The following is a 14142-nucleotide window of genomic DNA, read 5'->3' on the forward strand; positions in this document are numbered from 1 at the left end:
TAACTAACCGTACAGGTCTGATGAAAACTTGTCTACCGACAGCTGCTGCTTGGCTAAACATACCCACTTTTCCCACAGTTTCAGCGCGAGTATCAATCTGATTCCCAAGAAAATTAGCAGCCCGCCGAGAGCTTCCTGAATTCCTCGGGAACGCATGCATATTCACTGGATCTGCCTTTCTTCCAGCACCGATCCGAGGTTATTACAGAAACCAGTATTTATGAAGTCAGCGTTAAAAACATGACGGCTAGAACGCACCTCGGGCGGAACACTTTCCAGGAAAGCGTTCAGCTTCCGGCGGTTTCAGGTTTAAGCTTGACGAGATAAGATGTCTGAATATATTCAAACCGGCTGACCGGGAGGATGAGTTTCTTCAAGGGGGGGGGGAAGGAGGTTTGGTTTTGTCGGGGGGATGGGAGGGGATGGTTGTTGTATTTATATCGAGACGGTTGCGCCTTGGCAGAAAATTAATTTGGCCAATTATGCCGTTTTTAGCGTGCGCCGCTTAAGAAACATCTAGTCGCGATCGCGGCTCGTGCATTATCCCTGGCCGGAGGCGACGCGCACCCCAACAGCAGTCTCTGCTTACATTAGCCACCCTTATGCAAATTAATACGAAACAAAGTACGCCGATGCGATCCTTCAACCGTCCGCCAGGAAAAGATATACCGTTGTCCCTTGTCTGGGGCCTTGTTGTTCGCCGGGGCTTACGTGCCCCGGCATCGTAACCCCTTCGAAATTATAACACGTCAAGTATCGTGTATCTATCATGGAAATCTCGGCCCGCGGAACAACGATCTCGTTTATTCACCTTGTATCTCGCCGTCAATTAGTCACTCGTTCATTATTCCGTCGAACGCGGAAATATCCCGCTGCTAGACATCGGCAATCGATAAAACATCCCGGTTCTTCGGCTACCAACGACAGAAGGATTCCTCCGTGTCGGAACGCGGAACGGGCTGCTACGTGATGCAGGTTCAAAGTTCGAGATTTCTCGATCCCCGATTCAGAGATACGCTGCTATCGGATCGGAGATTGCGCGAGCTTGTTGCAGCCGATGCTCGACGTGCTACGAAACCAACTGTTTTATCGGCACTTGAGGTATTTGCCTTGCTTTGAACCGTTTTTGTGGTTGGGATCTTTTCAAACGGTTGGGAACGATCTATATTTGTGCGGGTACGAGCAGAGCTTCATTGCTTTTTAAGATGATTTTTTTAATCGTGCAAAGGTGGAGACTTTCAGGTTTGTAAGGAAATTCGAAATCATTTCGGGAAATGGATAAATCTCGATCGATCGAGAAAAACGTTCACGTGACTGGGTTTTAAGGGGTTGCTTCGAAACGATTTTGAAATGCGTTCTCGAGGGAATTTTAGCTGAAATTAAAGCTAGTAGATCGCCCTTTATGATCCATCATTATCAACGCAAAACACGAATTCCCAACTAAACATCGATCAAATACGACATAATAACATCCTCCTCGTACCGCCGCAATTTTAATTCCAAAAATTTAACGTCACCCAAAAAGGCGTCATAAAAAACAAGAACGCAGCCAAGCAAGTTTAATCAAAGTTAAATGAAACCTATATCACGTTCCAAGAGACAGATCCTTTAACGAGGGCCCTTTTATTCCCATTTAGCTGAAAAACGGTCTCTAATATCATGAATTTAACATCCACCGCCGTAAACATCCTTATTCATAGCTGCAAAAAACAGAGGAAGGATAAAAACAAACGAAAATGTAGGTGCGACGATGTTCATTAAGAGTCCTCGCGGCGAGTAAGTGTGTCAGATCTTTTATTTAGTTTGGTAGATAGTGTATACCTCGGTCCAGAGAGTTACACTGCACCGAGCAAAGGGTTCTGGTTGGGAACCTATTTTCCCAAGAGGGTGGAATAAGGTGGAAGGAGAGGCTGAGGAGGGAGAGTCGTTGTGTCCAGTGTCTCGGCGTGCGGCCGCTGGGGTGGTTGTGGCCAGTCACGAGGGCGTATGGGATGGGGTTAGGTCCCTCTTGTACACGAGGCGAGGTTCGGACTTGAGAGATCAATAAACGACCCTCCAACCTGGACACTCGGCCCATCCCTCATTCTACCACCGCCGGGCTACCTTCTCCACTACCAACCCACCTAATGTCCGTTGCAATTGGCTTTCTTTGCACCTGCTGGATTTTACCCTTCGCCGGGACTTTCCGCCCCGAATCTTTTCCTCCCGAAATCTCGAGAACTCAACGCACCGACACCTACCGATTTTGTAATCAGATCATCCGGAATTTAGCCAACCAAACTGCGGAGGTTGCTTGTGCAATTATCTTCTACAATCTTCTAGGGATACTTATAGCAAAATTAACAATTACCAAGTTAATCCTAAGAAGTTGAGTGAAATTATAGTATTTCCTTTTTTAAGAAATTCAAGAAGTCCTACCTCTTTACAATTAATCAGATCTTTAATCACGGTAATGGAAAGTTGTTTGTGATATCGTGATGTTGTTTCATGAATGTTTAGTGATGTTGTTTTTGTTCTCACTGTGTAGTTGCAGTAGTTGTAACACGGGAGGGTTTGAGGGCGCGCTCGCTGCTAGTTTCGAAGCAACGAAGATGCAAGATAGTTTCTGGCGACTATGAAAATTTGATTAACGAATCTTACTGACGACTAGACTGCGGATCTCTGTGCAGACTCGAACTTTTCTTCCTTGAATCATTTCAATAAGTTGAAAGTAATAAGTTCATACATATATGACAAAGATGAGTACGTGCAATTTAAAGCCACGAACAGATTAAAAGAACAAACGAAAATTACGAGAGGTCGAATAAATTTCTGCAACCAGCAGCAATGTTCTTCCAGCTCGAAATTAGAACGTTAGATGGTGCGGGAGGATTGAGGTAAGAATCGTGCGGGGAATAGTTTTTGTCGGTCGAATTATCCAATTTCTGGAGGTAGCTGATAGATTCGCCAGTCGATAGCCATTCTAGCAGGAACGCCGGCGTCGTTTCAGGGACGGGACAATGGAGTGAGATGTTCCCGCTTGAGAACCGTCCACTTAGCCGAAGGGTTGCTAGTTGCAGATAACTTATTCCAGCTTCGCCGGCTGGCCACTCACCCTCCGACGAGGAACCCTCTCGCGCAGATCTTGGCCGGCGAGCTAGCAGCAAGCGGTCATCTTGTCTGGCTCCCCCGTAATATGGATCGTACTGTGCGAGCCATTTCCACGAGGTCTTAACAACACCGTCGGTACAGGTTGTCGATAAATCGAGCCCCGTCCAGCTCCCTTCTGACACGGCTAGCCCCAAAACCATCCGACACCTGATCGAATCCACGTTACGGTCAGTTTTACACTGTTCCGGTCAGTTTTACTTCTGTTCCCTTCTAGTCTTTTTTCGTCTGCTTTTCTACGAATCTCCATCATAACCAAACACTCCCACCCGCATTGTTCCCACTGCCAAAATGTCAAGATGCACTGGCGGAACCGGCGGCCCGAGATGATTCGTTGAAAGGGGATGATTCTTTGACGCGTGTCGGGGATCAACCAACCTCCCGTCCCTCTTAAACGTACAATGCGAAGTACCGCAGGGATTTCGAGAGCAAAAGAGCACCGATGCTTCCACCGTTGCCTTCTCTGATGCTTTTTGCTCCAATGAGACGGATGTGGGAGCTTCAGAGATTTTTATTCGGATGGGAACACGATGTGTAGGTCTTGGGACTGTTCAGTAGGGTGGATATACCTGGTGAAATTTGTTCTGCGAGATTTTTTTACCACTCCCCCTAAAATTGTGCCATTGGGTAAGAAAATAATTCCTGCAAAAGATGAGCAAAATTAATCTAAAACTTTGGATATATCATTTTTTCATGAAATGGGACAATATTGGGGGGAGTGGTGCCCAAAATTTCATGGTCGAAAAATAAAGTTCACTTTCAGTCACGTTCAGTCTAAGTTTTGGTCGATTTCTATGTCTCTTCTAGTCGCTTCATGTGAGTGAATCATTACAATTACTACTAATCATTACGTGTAGTGATATATCAATATGTTCAATTGGTCGTACTTCTCCGTACGTAACATTACTAGTAAATTGAACATCATTTGACACTGAATGATATGATCAGATATATCAATCACTTTTAGTGGCTGTTGTCAGTACTTTTAGTATCAGTGATCTAATAATTTCGTTTTCTATGGACGAGCAATCCAATGCAGAAAACGTTCAATCTAGCGTTCCATTAAACGCGTTATCATAAATTGAAACTAAGAGATCCGTATATTTTTGTTTGTCATCTATCACCGTGTTATGTCAACGATAAATTGAATAAGATAGGTAAAATAAACGTTCATTCATTCGGCGAAAAACCATTATTTACCACGGAGTCGAAGATAATCGAATGATTTCTGGTAGGGCTTTTAGAAGAACCGACAAGTTTCATTCAACTTCTGTCAATTTAAATCGTCACGGTGAACCTTAACAATGGGATTCGAGCAGAATTAAACCGATTTAGTATGGAATAATGAATACATCTTCGGCTCCTGATAATTTGATAAACTCCGCGAATAAGTAGCGAGGAAACCGGTGATTAAATCAACGAATATCCATCACCGGTAGGAATGAAATCAATTCACAAATACGATTCGTAGATTTTCCTATTAAAGGTGCACGCATACAATTTGTTCATAATTTATTCAACAATTTCTGCATAATTCACAGACTAAACGGAATAGTTGCATTGCCTGAATCAATAATCCTATATACCCATTTACACTCTTCAAGCTTCTCCTCGTTTATTTACAATATGTCCTCGTTTATCACGTCGATAGAAAAATATATTATAACTTCGTTCTTAAATTTTAATTGTCTACGTTGCTAAGTAACTTCCGAGTCACATCACTTGCATTTTTTAAAGTTGGGTCCATTTTATTTTTGAATTTCAATATTTTTCAAACCCTCATCACGTTTAATATATTTTGTTCAGACTTATACGAATTAAAAAGTAATTTATTTTAATGAATAAATACTAAAATTAGTATGTACATATTTCATAATTGACATTTTGATTTGACATTTCCTCCAGCGTAATTAATTTAACAGAGTATTACGTTAAACCATATTTCTTGCAGAAAAATAGAAATTGATTTACCAGTATAAGAGTTTACTGTTTTAATTTTTAATTCTGGAATTCGATATAAAATTTGTTCACGAGTCGGTTTCGAGCAAAAATCCTAATTACGAAGAATTAGCATTAAAACTAGAACATATTAAAACCCAACATTTTAATAGGACGACTTAAAATACTTGAAGAATAATAATTGAATGATTATGTTGAGATAGGGTAACGTATGGGGTGAGGGAATTTTAATTTTTGGCGAGGTAGTGCACGTCCAGCTAGCTACTTTTCGTGTCAGATAGAATCGGTCGAGATAAACGTGTAAATGCGATAGAGCGTTGAACAGACACGTTAGTTGCTTAATCATCGGTACAAAACGATTCGCCGTTAATCGTCCCACGCGAGCTGCAATCTCGACGAAACGTATAATGCCATAGGAAAGCCACGGGGGAAAGATCGAACCCCCATTGAGAGACGTTATCGTTGGGGATCCCCTTTGCTCTCCTTTGCGGTTCCTTCCCGGAACGCTTTGCATTCCGTTCGGCCGGGTTCGGCGTTTCGTTTTTGCAGGAAGCATCAATATTTATATTGCATAATGCATTCGTAATTGCCGCGTGTACACTCTATTTGTTCCGATTTTGTAATGCCATGAAAATGTATGAAGCGATCGCTATTATTAGAAGCGGGATGCAAAACTCATCGTGTGCCGGCCCGGTTAACTAGGTGTAGACAGGTGGGGGACAGAAGGTAAATGAAGCGGGGAATGAGATTGCAGAATTATCAAAGAACTTTCTTGCGTGTGAACTTCTCCTCTCCCTCTCTCTTCTCGCGTCCTCCTTCTCTCTCTCCGCCTCTCCTTTTTCTCTCTGACTTCTCCGCTTCGTCGTTCCTCACCGATCGTTGTTTTTCTCGTCTCGTGTCGATGAATCGTTCCTGATCAACAATTTCGACGATGCTGCGATCTCAGCCGTGTCAAAGGATCAAAAGGGACGATTGGGCTCGTTTAAAGCACTATTGTGCAGAATGTAACGACATTTTCCCCGTTCCATAGACATCCCTATGCGACGAGATCGAAAAAGAAGAACCTCGTTGTTGCTGGCGGATACAGTAGTTGCTTTTCGTGACGAGCTTAATGAAATTTAATGTCACGACTCGACGAATTGTCAATCAATCAACTGTACAATCCTACCATTACAACAATCTGTCACTCGTTCTGTGGTAGTTGAATCAGGAAAAATATAGAATGGATTTATTGGGTGTAGAAATAGATTCTTTCTGATCTTAGAGTACAGTTATTTTGCTACGAAAGATAACTAGAAAAATGCCATAATTGAAACAAAGAACATTAATTAAGAAGATATTAAATGAACAGGTGCAACAATATTCTTTAGCTACCACATAATTTTTTAACACTTCAACAACTTTCACCAGCACGTTCTGAAAGTCCACATGCAAAAGATGGTTCTTCTCCTAATAGTATTTGCAGTATCCTCCTCGGAGTGGACGCACAGTACTCGCAAAACTTCCGAAATCATTTTGCTCACTCTGTAGCGGCTCCTCGAAGTTTTACTCTCAAGAGTAGCGGCATCAGCTGCTCGAGATTAAGCTGCCAAACAGATTGCTGCGAACTCTGTGTCCACAAGACAATTCAACCCTCGGAAGCACATCTCGAGAAGTAAAACGTTCGAGCGAACGCGTCGCATGATTTCAGACAGTCTCAGTCCATCACATAGCGCCTTATCTATTCCATAATTGTGAAACGAGATGTCCCATTCGATATCCTACCAGAAAAGAGCTAGAAAGGTGTCCGATTTTTCTGTTGCAAACTGTGATTGTAAAAAATGAAGAACTCGGAAAAATACAGATATCGTGTAGAAGTTTAAGAGCGACACTTACGGAATTAATTCAGCGATAAGATACTCTGTCATGAGAATTATACTGAATTTATTCCAGATGCATTCGCTAGTTATTCTATAGTGCTTGAACATTGTAGGATTTTTGGGGGATGATTGGTAGGCAGTGAACGTGTTAAGAAATCCAGCACGCGTTAATCTCGAACGCGGCCGTTCAATTAAGTCACCGATCGTCTGGCCACGAATTGAGTGGTCGATTCGAGTACGGGTGACGGCCGGGTGAACTGGGGAGCACCCACGTACCGAATGTAAGACGTATCATTAGCAGGCCGATTAAATTAAAATATTTGATTGCCAAAAGGGTTCTGTGGCGGACGGGCGGTGGTCGCGGTTCACCCGGTCCCGTGGCTTCTGTATCGCGCCCTGGCGCTCTCCCGCCGAATTTGAAATGCTAAACAGCAAATACGCCTAATGAACACGTATGCCCGGCCGTGTCCGTGGGTATGTTTGTACCAACGGCGACATTACTGCCGGCGTATTTGCGTTGGCAAGGCCCCCGCGCGGATAATAGATTCATCCTTCACGCTTCTTAATTAGGAGTTAAGTTTTATTGGCCTCTGGCTCCTCGGGACTCGCGCAAGCGGCCGCTTCTTCTCGCGCACGCAAACCGGCTGTGAAACCCGCGTCGAATTAGAACCGGCGATCCCCGCTGACGCTTATTCGCGTCAACGGGTCACTACGCTCGAGATGCACCGGCTGACCTCGGCTGACGGCGCTACCGAGTCGCACCGAAGAATTCAGCGACGTTTAGTTCGCTTCTACTTTTTCAATATTCATTTTTAGACAGCGGATTTTATGCATTTATGACAAAACTGAGTAGGTGTAATTTAAAAAAATTAGAAGGATTAAAAAATGCTGTTATATAATTTTCAACCTATTAGACATATTCAGAAAGAAAATGAACTCTTCTATTTCACTCCAGTTTGTTGCAAATCAGATAGAAAGTTTTCATTTTGCATAAAGAAAAATTTCTCAATACATTTTATCCATTATTTAATGATATCATCGCCGGTTTAAATATCGACAAATACTCTTTGGATTGTATGCTACGTGCACAGTCTAGTGGTTTAATTAAGAATCGTAAAATGAATTTTTGTGTGTGCTCTTTTACTGAACATTAAAACAGCTGATTGAAAAATAACAAGAATCTGTACAGAATGTAAACGAGCACAGAGTTTTTGAACAACTATTAAGAAGCTCCCTTAACAAGATTTACGCGTCCCATAAAAGATAATTACACATTTATATCACACACTGGTACAATTATCTTTTTACGAAACGATTTACAATCCCGCAGAGCATTTCAATCCTCGCGTCGCCGCAACCGAGTGGAAGCGACTAAATTGGATGACTTGCTTCAGATTGACGTCAATGTGGTCGCCAAGCATAGAAAACAAAGAAGACATAGATAGTACTACAATATTTGATTTGCATCGTGTCGATGCACGAAAATGAGATCAATTGCGACGCGATCGAACGGAACCGTTAATTTCATCAATTCCATCAGGAATAACAAAGAAACCTCCATCGTACGACTCAAACGCAATAAATCAAGAATATCACTGGCTAACTCGAAGTACCTAAAAATAAGTATCTCAATACCTCCCTGGTTGCTGCTTCAGAAAAATTGGACATCATTCATCGCGAAACAACTCTGTTCTGGACGAGTCTCGGCTCGTAAATACTCGGAATTTCGTTACACTGTTACACGAAATAGCCATGAAACGTTTTCCAGGTGATAAAGTAAACGTCCAAATTGGCCTGAATCGCGATCTTAACGACGGCCACGCACGGCATCGCGGGACGAGGCGGGTTTTTAATTCGCGACGATGAAATCGCGGGACTTTAATCGCGTCTTCTCCCATCCGGCCCCCGGACTACCGCGGGGCGATTCATTGATTCATTTAAATGTGTTTTTCCCGGGCAACAGGGATCATGAGGTATCCGCGTTTAATCGCCGGAACCGTAAATATCCCGGTAATTCGTTTTATCTTAACGTTTGCACCTCGATGTAACGCGCGCGAGCGCGGCCGCCCCGGCCAATTGCGAATTGCCGTGCGTGCGCGAAACGATTTTGAGGACGCCACGACCGATCGGCTAAGGAGAATATATTCGTTTAATCGGCCTATTAATGACCCGCTTTATATTCCGCACGTGGGTGTGCATCTTTCGCTTCCCCGTCACTTGTATCTCTTAATGCCGATCGTCGGTTTCGGTATTTTCGGTAAATCGTTCACCGAGAAACACATCGAGCTGTATGATGTTTTGTCCGAAATATTCATGTGACTGTGCACGAAGTTGGAGAATTTCTTTTTTGAATTGTTCTAGGGATCTTTATTGTGTACGAAAGGAAACTGCAGAACTTCATATTTTATTAGTGGAGTGCGGATTTTTATTCAAAATAGAAATTAAATCCCCTTTTAGTTATTTTAATGGATTCGCAATAATACAACAGCATTTTTAAATGGTGCAAATATTTTGAGTGTCTTGGACATGTCAATTATATCGATTAAAAAATTGCTGTTTTAATATACACATGAATAAACGAATTTGTTCAGTGATCATCTGCAGCAATTACACAATCACATACAATATAAAAGTTTCAAACAGGTCGATTCAACCCATCCGGTAATTCTAGCTCCAGATGTCGAGAGTGTTTTGCGTGTGCAAGGAGATTTTATTTTTAACGGTGAAATGTTATGTTTTCTGATTATAGACACGCCATTTGGCATTTAGGGTTGTGATTATAAGTTTGTGGAAACATGATAGCAGGAGTAACTACTGCACTGTGCCAGTGCGGAGAAAGATTTGAATTAGTTTATAAAACTATACTCGAAATAACTACATACATAGTAAGTAAGAAGGGAAATTAGATAAAGATACTTTTATAACTCTGTAGAAAGGATTAAAACCTTGACAATTGTATTATTGAACATTAATATCTAAAATCGGATCATCATAGTACATTTTAAAAATTGTTTAACACTAAACCTACCATTGTAGGTCCGATTTTATATTTTATATTTTTCATCTCAAAATTATTGAAATTATGAAGTTGCTTGCATGGAAATTGATTCGATGAACTTCTTAATCCAAGCACATTTGCAATAAAAATTGCAGAAAATCTAAATAAATAGAGCTTTGACATTCTTGTAAGGTAGAACATTTTAATCGCTTTCAGTGCTCGGTAGGTTTAGCGTTAACTTGATGCATTCCCTAAAAATCCGTAGTGCAATTCAACGAGCAGCGAACTCCTCGACAAAACCGAGCGTCCCAGATTTGACCCGAGCATGGTCACGAATGTGTCAAAGCACCTGTTACTCGCCGATGATTCTATTAATCGACTTTAATACCTAACAATCAGATCATGATAGAATATTCTAAAATTGTCTACGTCAAATGCAACGAACAGACTAATATTCTTAACTCGACGCATTCCCTGAATGTCCGCAGTGCAATTCCACGAGCAGCGAACTCCTCGACAAAACTGTGCGTCTCAGATTTGACCCGAGCATGGTCACGAATATGTCAAAGCACCTGTTACTCGCCGATGATTCTATTAATCGACTTTAATACCTAACAATCAGATCATGATAGAATATTCTAAAATTGTCTACGTCAAATGCAACGAACAGACTAATATTCTTAACTCGACGCATTCCCTGAATGTCCGCAGTGCAATTCCACGAGCAGCGAACTCCTCGACAAAACTGAGCGTCTTAGATTTGACCCGAGCATGGTCACGAATGTGTCAAAGGACCTGTTACTCGGCGATCCATCGGATCCTCATCCAAACGTGTCTCCCTCCTGCTGTATCAGCCCCCGGCGGACGCAATTCTTGGCTGTAATTTGTATTTAATTAAGCAAGTCCAGTGGCAGGCCGTCTCTCCCTCGGCGAGGAGGTAGTTCGGTCGGTTTGGTCTGCGCGTTGGGGTTCATTAGGTTATTGAAACCTTAGACAATGTAACTAGTGGCTGCCGGGTACAGTGCTCCAGGGGCTTCGTAATGCCCACTGCCTCGAGTAGTGCTCGCCACGACATTTTGCATCTCTCTGGCCACTCCCATAGCCTAGAATGGGTCTACGACCGCCCGTGAACGTACGTACGTACGCGTCCACGACCGACGCGCAACGATCTGCTGAACGCCCGCGGGCTGGCTACGTCCCGGGGACGCGCGAGTTTATATGCTAATAAGCCCACATTAATTAAACGGGCCGCGCGTATGTCCAGCAGCAACAGCCGCCACCTTTCAGACCCGCGACGCTCTCTAATTCTTCCCCCGGAAACCAGGGGAAAAAGCTTGCGAGGAGACACACCGACCTTCTGGATATTCACGCGTATCTGTGTGTGTGTCCTGCGAATGACAGCGGATGATGCTTAGAAATTGCCAGCTGGAAACGATGCTTCTTGGGATCCCCCGTTGTGTCTTCCCACCGAGTTTTTCGAACGCCCAGCCGAGAGAGAAGAGACGCGCTGATTGACGCCGCGATGGACAAGCCAGCTTGCTACGATGCATAATTTATGAACCTTGCGACGGACCTGGCCGTCTCCGCGACTTCGAGCCAGTTAACCGGCACGTTAATTCCAGTGTTCGTTCCTCCGCGGAATTGATTCGGCTTGGGTCGTTCTGATGAGTAGATTGAGGCCTGCTGCAGGCGTCCAGTGGTATTTAGGGTCTTTGGGAAGAGAGACTCTTTTCTAATTTGAAGGAGTCGATGATGGAATAATCATTAGTACGTGTGTTAGAATTTATAGAAGACGAATGGTCGCACATTGTTGTTCTCGATGCAGTTAGTTGCTCGAGGATCTCCGAAGAGCAAGCACGTGTTTCAATATGGGGTATTGTATGTTGTAGAATTTCGTAAAAGGATGAGGATGCTGATCAATCATCCTGCTAGCTCTCTTACCAGATGCTGTTACTATCTTCAACCATATGGACATTCTCCATCAAGAAGAAAAGAACACAATCTTCACTTAGAATAATTTCGCATCCATCAACCTTGCAAGAAGCTCGAAGAACAAGAAGAATTTGAGGATACGGAAGAACCCGGAGTTTGACCATCGACACCAATTTCGCGAGCGTCTAATTCGGGGCTGGAATCCGAAAATGGCCGTCTAGAGGGGACGATAGACAGGCAGCAGAGTCATTTAAAGAATCCCTGATCCGTGGTCGAGTCCAGAGCGCCGAAACCCCGAATTGTCCCGCGATCCCGCGGTCGCGGACGGATAGTGTATTATCCTGCGCGGACCCAGGACGACTTCGGCTAATCCTCGAATGCATCTGCTCTTCCGTAATATGTCTGGGCACGTTCTCCCCCTTTTTCCCCGGAGCGAATCTCTCCTCGCCCACCCCCTTCACCACCCCCAACCCCCCCCGTTGGTTCTGTCTGTAATTTAATATACGCACGAAAATGGAGACAGTAATGACTCGTATGGTTTCCCGGCTTAAAATTAAATGCGACTATCCGAGTTAGTAAAATTCCTAATTCGTGCCGCTTCCAGATCCTCCTGGCGGACGGTGCGCGCGAGCCACGTACATTTTTCGTGTGATCTTCCGGGGCTTCGTTTCCTCGTACCAGTCAAGCGAGCGGAAAGGTGCAACTGGACGCGTTCCAAATTAAATTTTGGCCAGGGAAATGAAAAAGAAGCAGACGGCGCCGTATGCTCTCCCCGGATCCGAGGTGGTGGCACAACCCTCCTCCTCCTCGTCCTCTGTTCCTCCTCTTCTCATCCTCTCTCAGTTCTCATCCCCAGCAATCCACCGTCTCTCCGTTCCCTAGCCCTGTTTTCGTCGGACACCGACCGGAGGGTGGAAAAACGCGAATGATTCTTAAATAAATCCCTCTTCCGGCCCGCATATCCGTCTGACGTCTCCGCCTCGGCTTATATGCGGGTCCTTCCTGACATCTGACTCTGACTACCCATGCCCTGGCTTATTCCGACTTCTTCGACTGCCTCAGAACAATAAACAGGATCTTTTTTACCACGCTTATATTAACTTGCCGTGTTGTTGTATGCGTCAAATCTTGTTATCGAATTTCAAACCCCTTCCCATAGTCCAATCTTGCTGAAATTTTGTATACACACTTGCTTCCGATGACAATAAATGTAGAGAACAAAATATATAAAAGAAATCTTTTTAAAAACCACGCTTACATTAAAATTCACTAAAAAGGAGAAAATAATTCTTTTTCCTGGTTCTCCATAAAATACCGAATATTTTTCCCCAAAATTTTAAGCAATTAGTTCGAAATTTCTTCTGTTATAAAATTGGTGTCGGAATATATAGAAAAATTTAATATAAATTTATAATAATAATAATAAGAATAAAAGATGATTTTATTTAAATTGATATTAAATTTTTCTATTATATCTATTCCGACACTAATTATATAACAGAAGAAATTTCGAACTAATTGCTTAAAATTTCGGGGAAAAATATTATTAATCATTTAACTGGATTCGATATTTTATGGATAACCAGGAAAAAAATTATTTTCTCATTTTTAGTGCATTTTAATATAAACGTGATTTTTAGAAAGTTTTTATTATACATTTTGTTAATGATTACCTCTATCGTGATACCTCATTTGCTTATTTGAATTTGTACAATTTTAGGAGGAAGAAATTAATTTTGTAGCTTTCGAGTGACGTAACAAATTGATCATCGCATTAATCCTAAAAGAACTAGTCCCCGACGCCACTAACAACAAGATCAATGAAGCTGTACAAGTTCAATATCGAACTAGAAGTCGCATATACTAACTAACTAATTTAAAAAATTGTTAAGACGATCAATTCGCTCACGATAAAAATAGTTATTTACAATTAGATGGCGAGGCACTCTGTCTTCCATTGGATTGTGGTCGACTGATCAGTCGGAGACTAAAGTTTTCTGTGGTGGAAGCAATTACTGTCGGATTTAATGCTAGGAAAAGTCTACTTAAGTAGAATCAACGTTTCTGCTCGGCTAGAGTTTTCTCTCCCTCCGTAAACTTTCCTTCGATCTCTTACTCCTTTGTCCCTTTCTTTTCTACGTTCCTCTGTTAACAAGCTGCAGTTACTTCAGCGTCGTAACGCTCGGCTATTAATAAGGTACACATAGTTGCAAATCACTCGGTGGTATCTAGAGTTTTAAGCAACCT

General features: G+C 42.7%; 1 protein-coding gene across 4 annotated transcripts in view; it reads right to left on the reverse strand.

The window, feature by feature from the left end:
* Nucleotides 1–14142, reverse strand: part of Pdm3 (POU-domain protein pdm3) — a 222471-nt gene that overhangs the window by 107581 nt on the left and 100748 nt on the right. The gene's annotated exons all lie outside the window — the stretch shown is intronic.

This window comes from Lasioglossum baleicum, chromosome 8 (genome assembly GCF_051020765.1).
Source record: "Lasioglossum baleicum chromosome 8, iyLasBale1, whole genome shotgun sequence".
Taxonomy (NCBI): Eukaryota; Metazoa; Arthropoda; class Insecta; order Hymenoptera; family Halictidae; genus Lasioglossum; species Lasioglossum baleicum.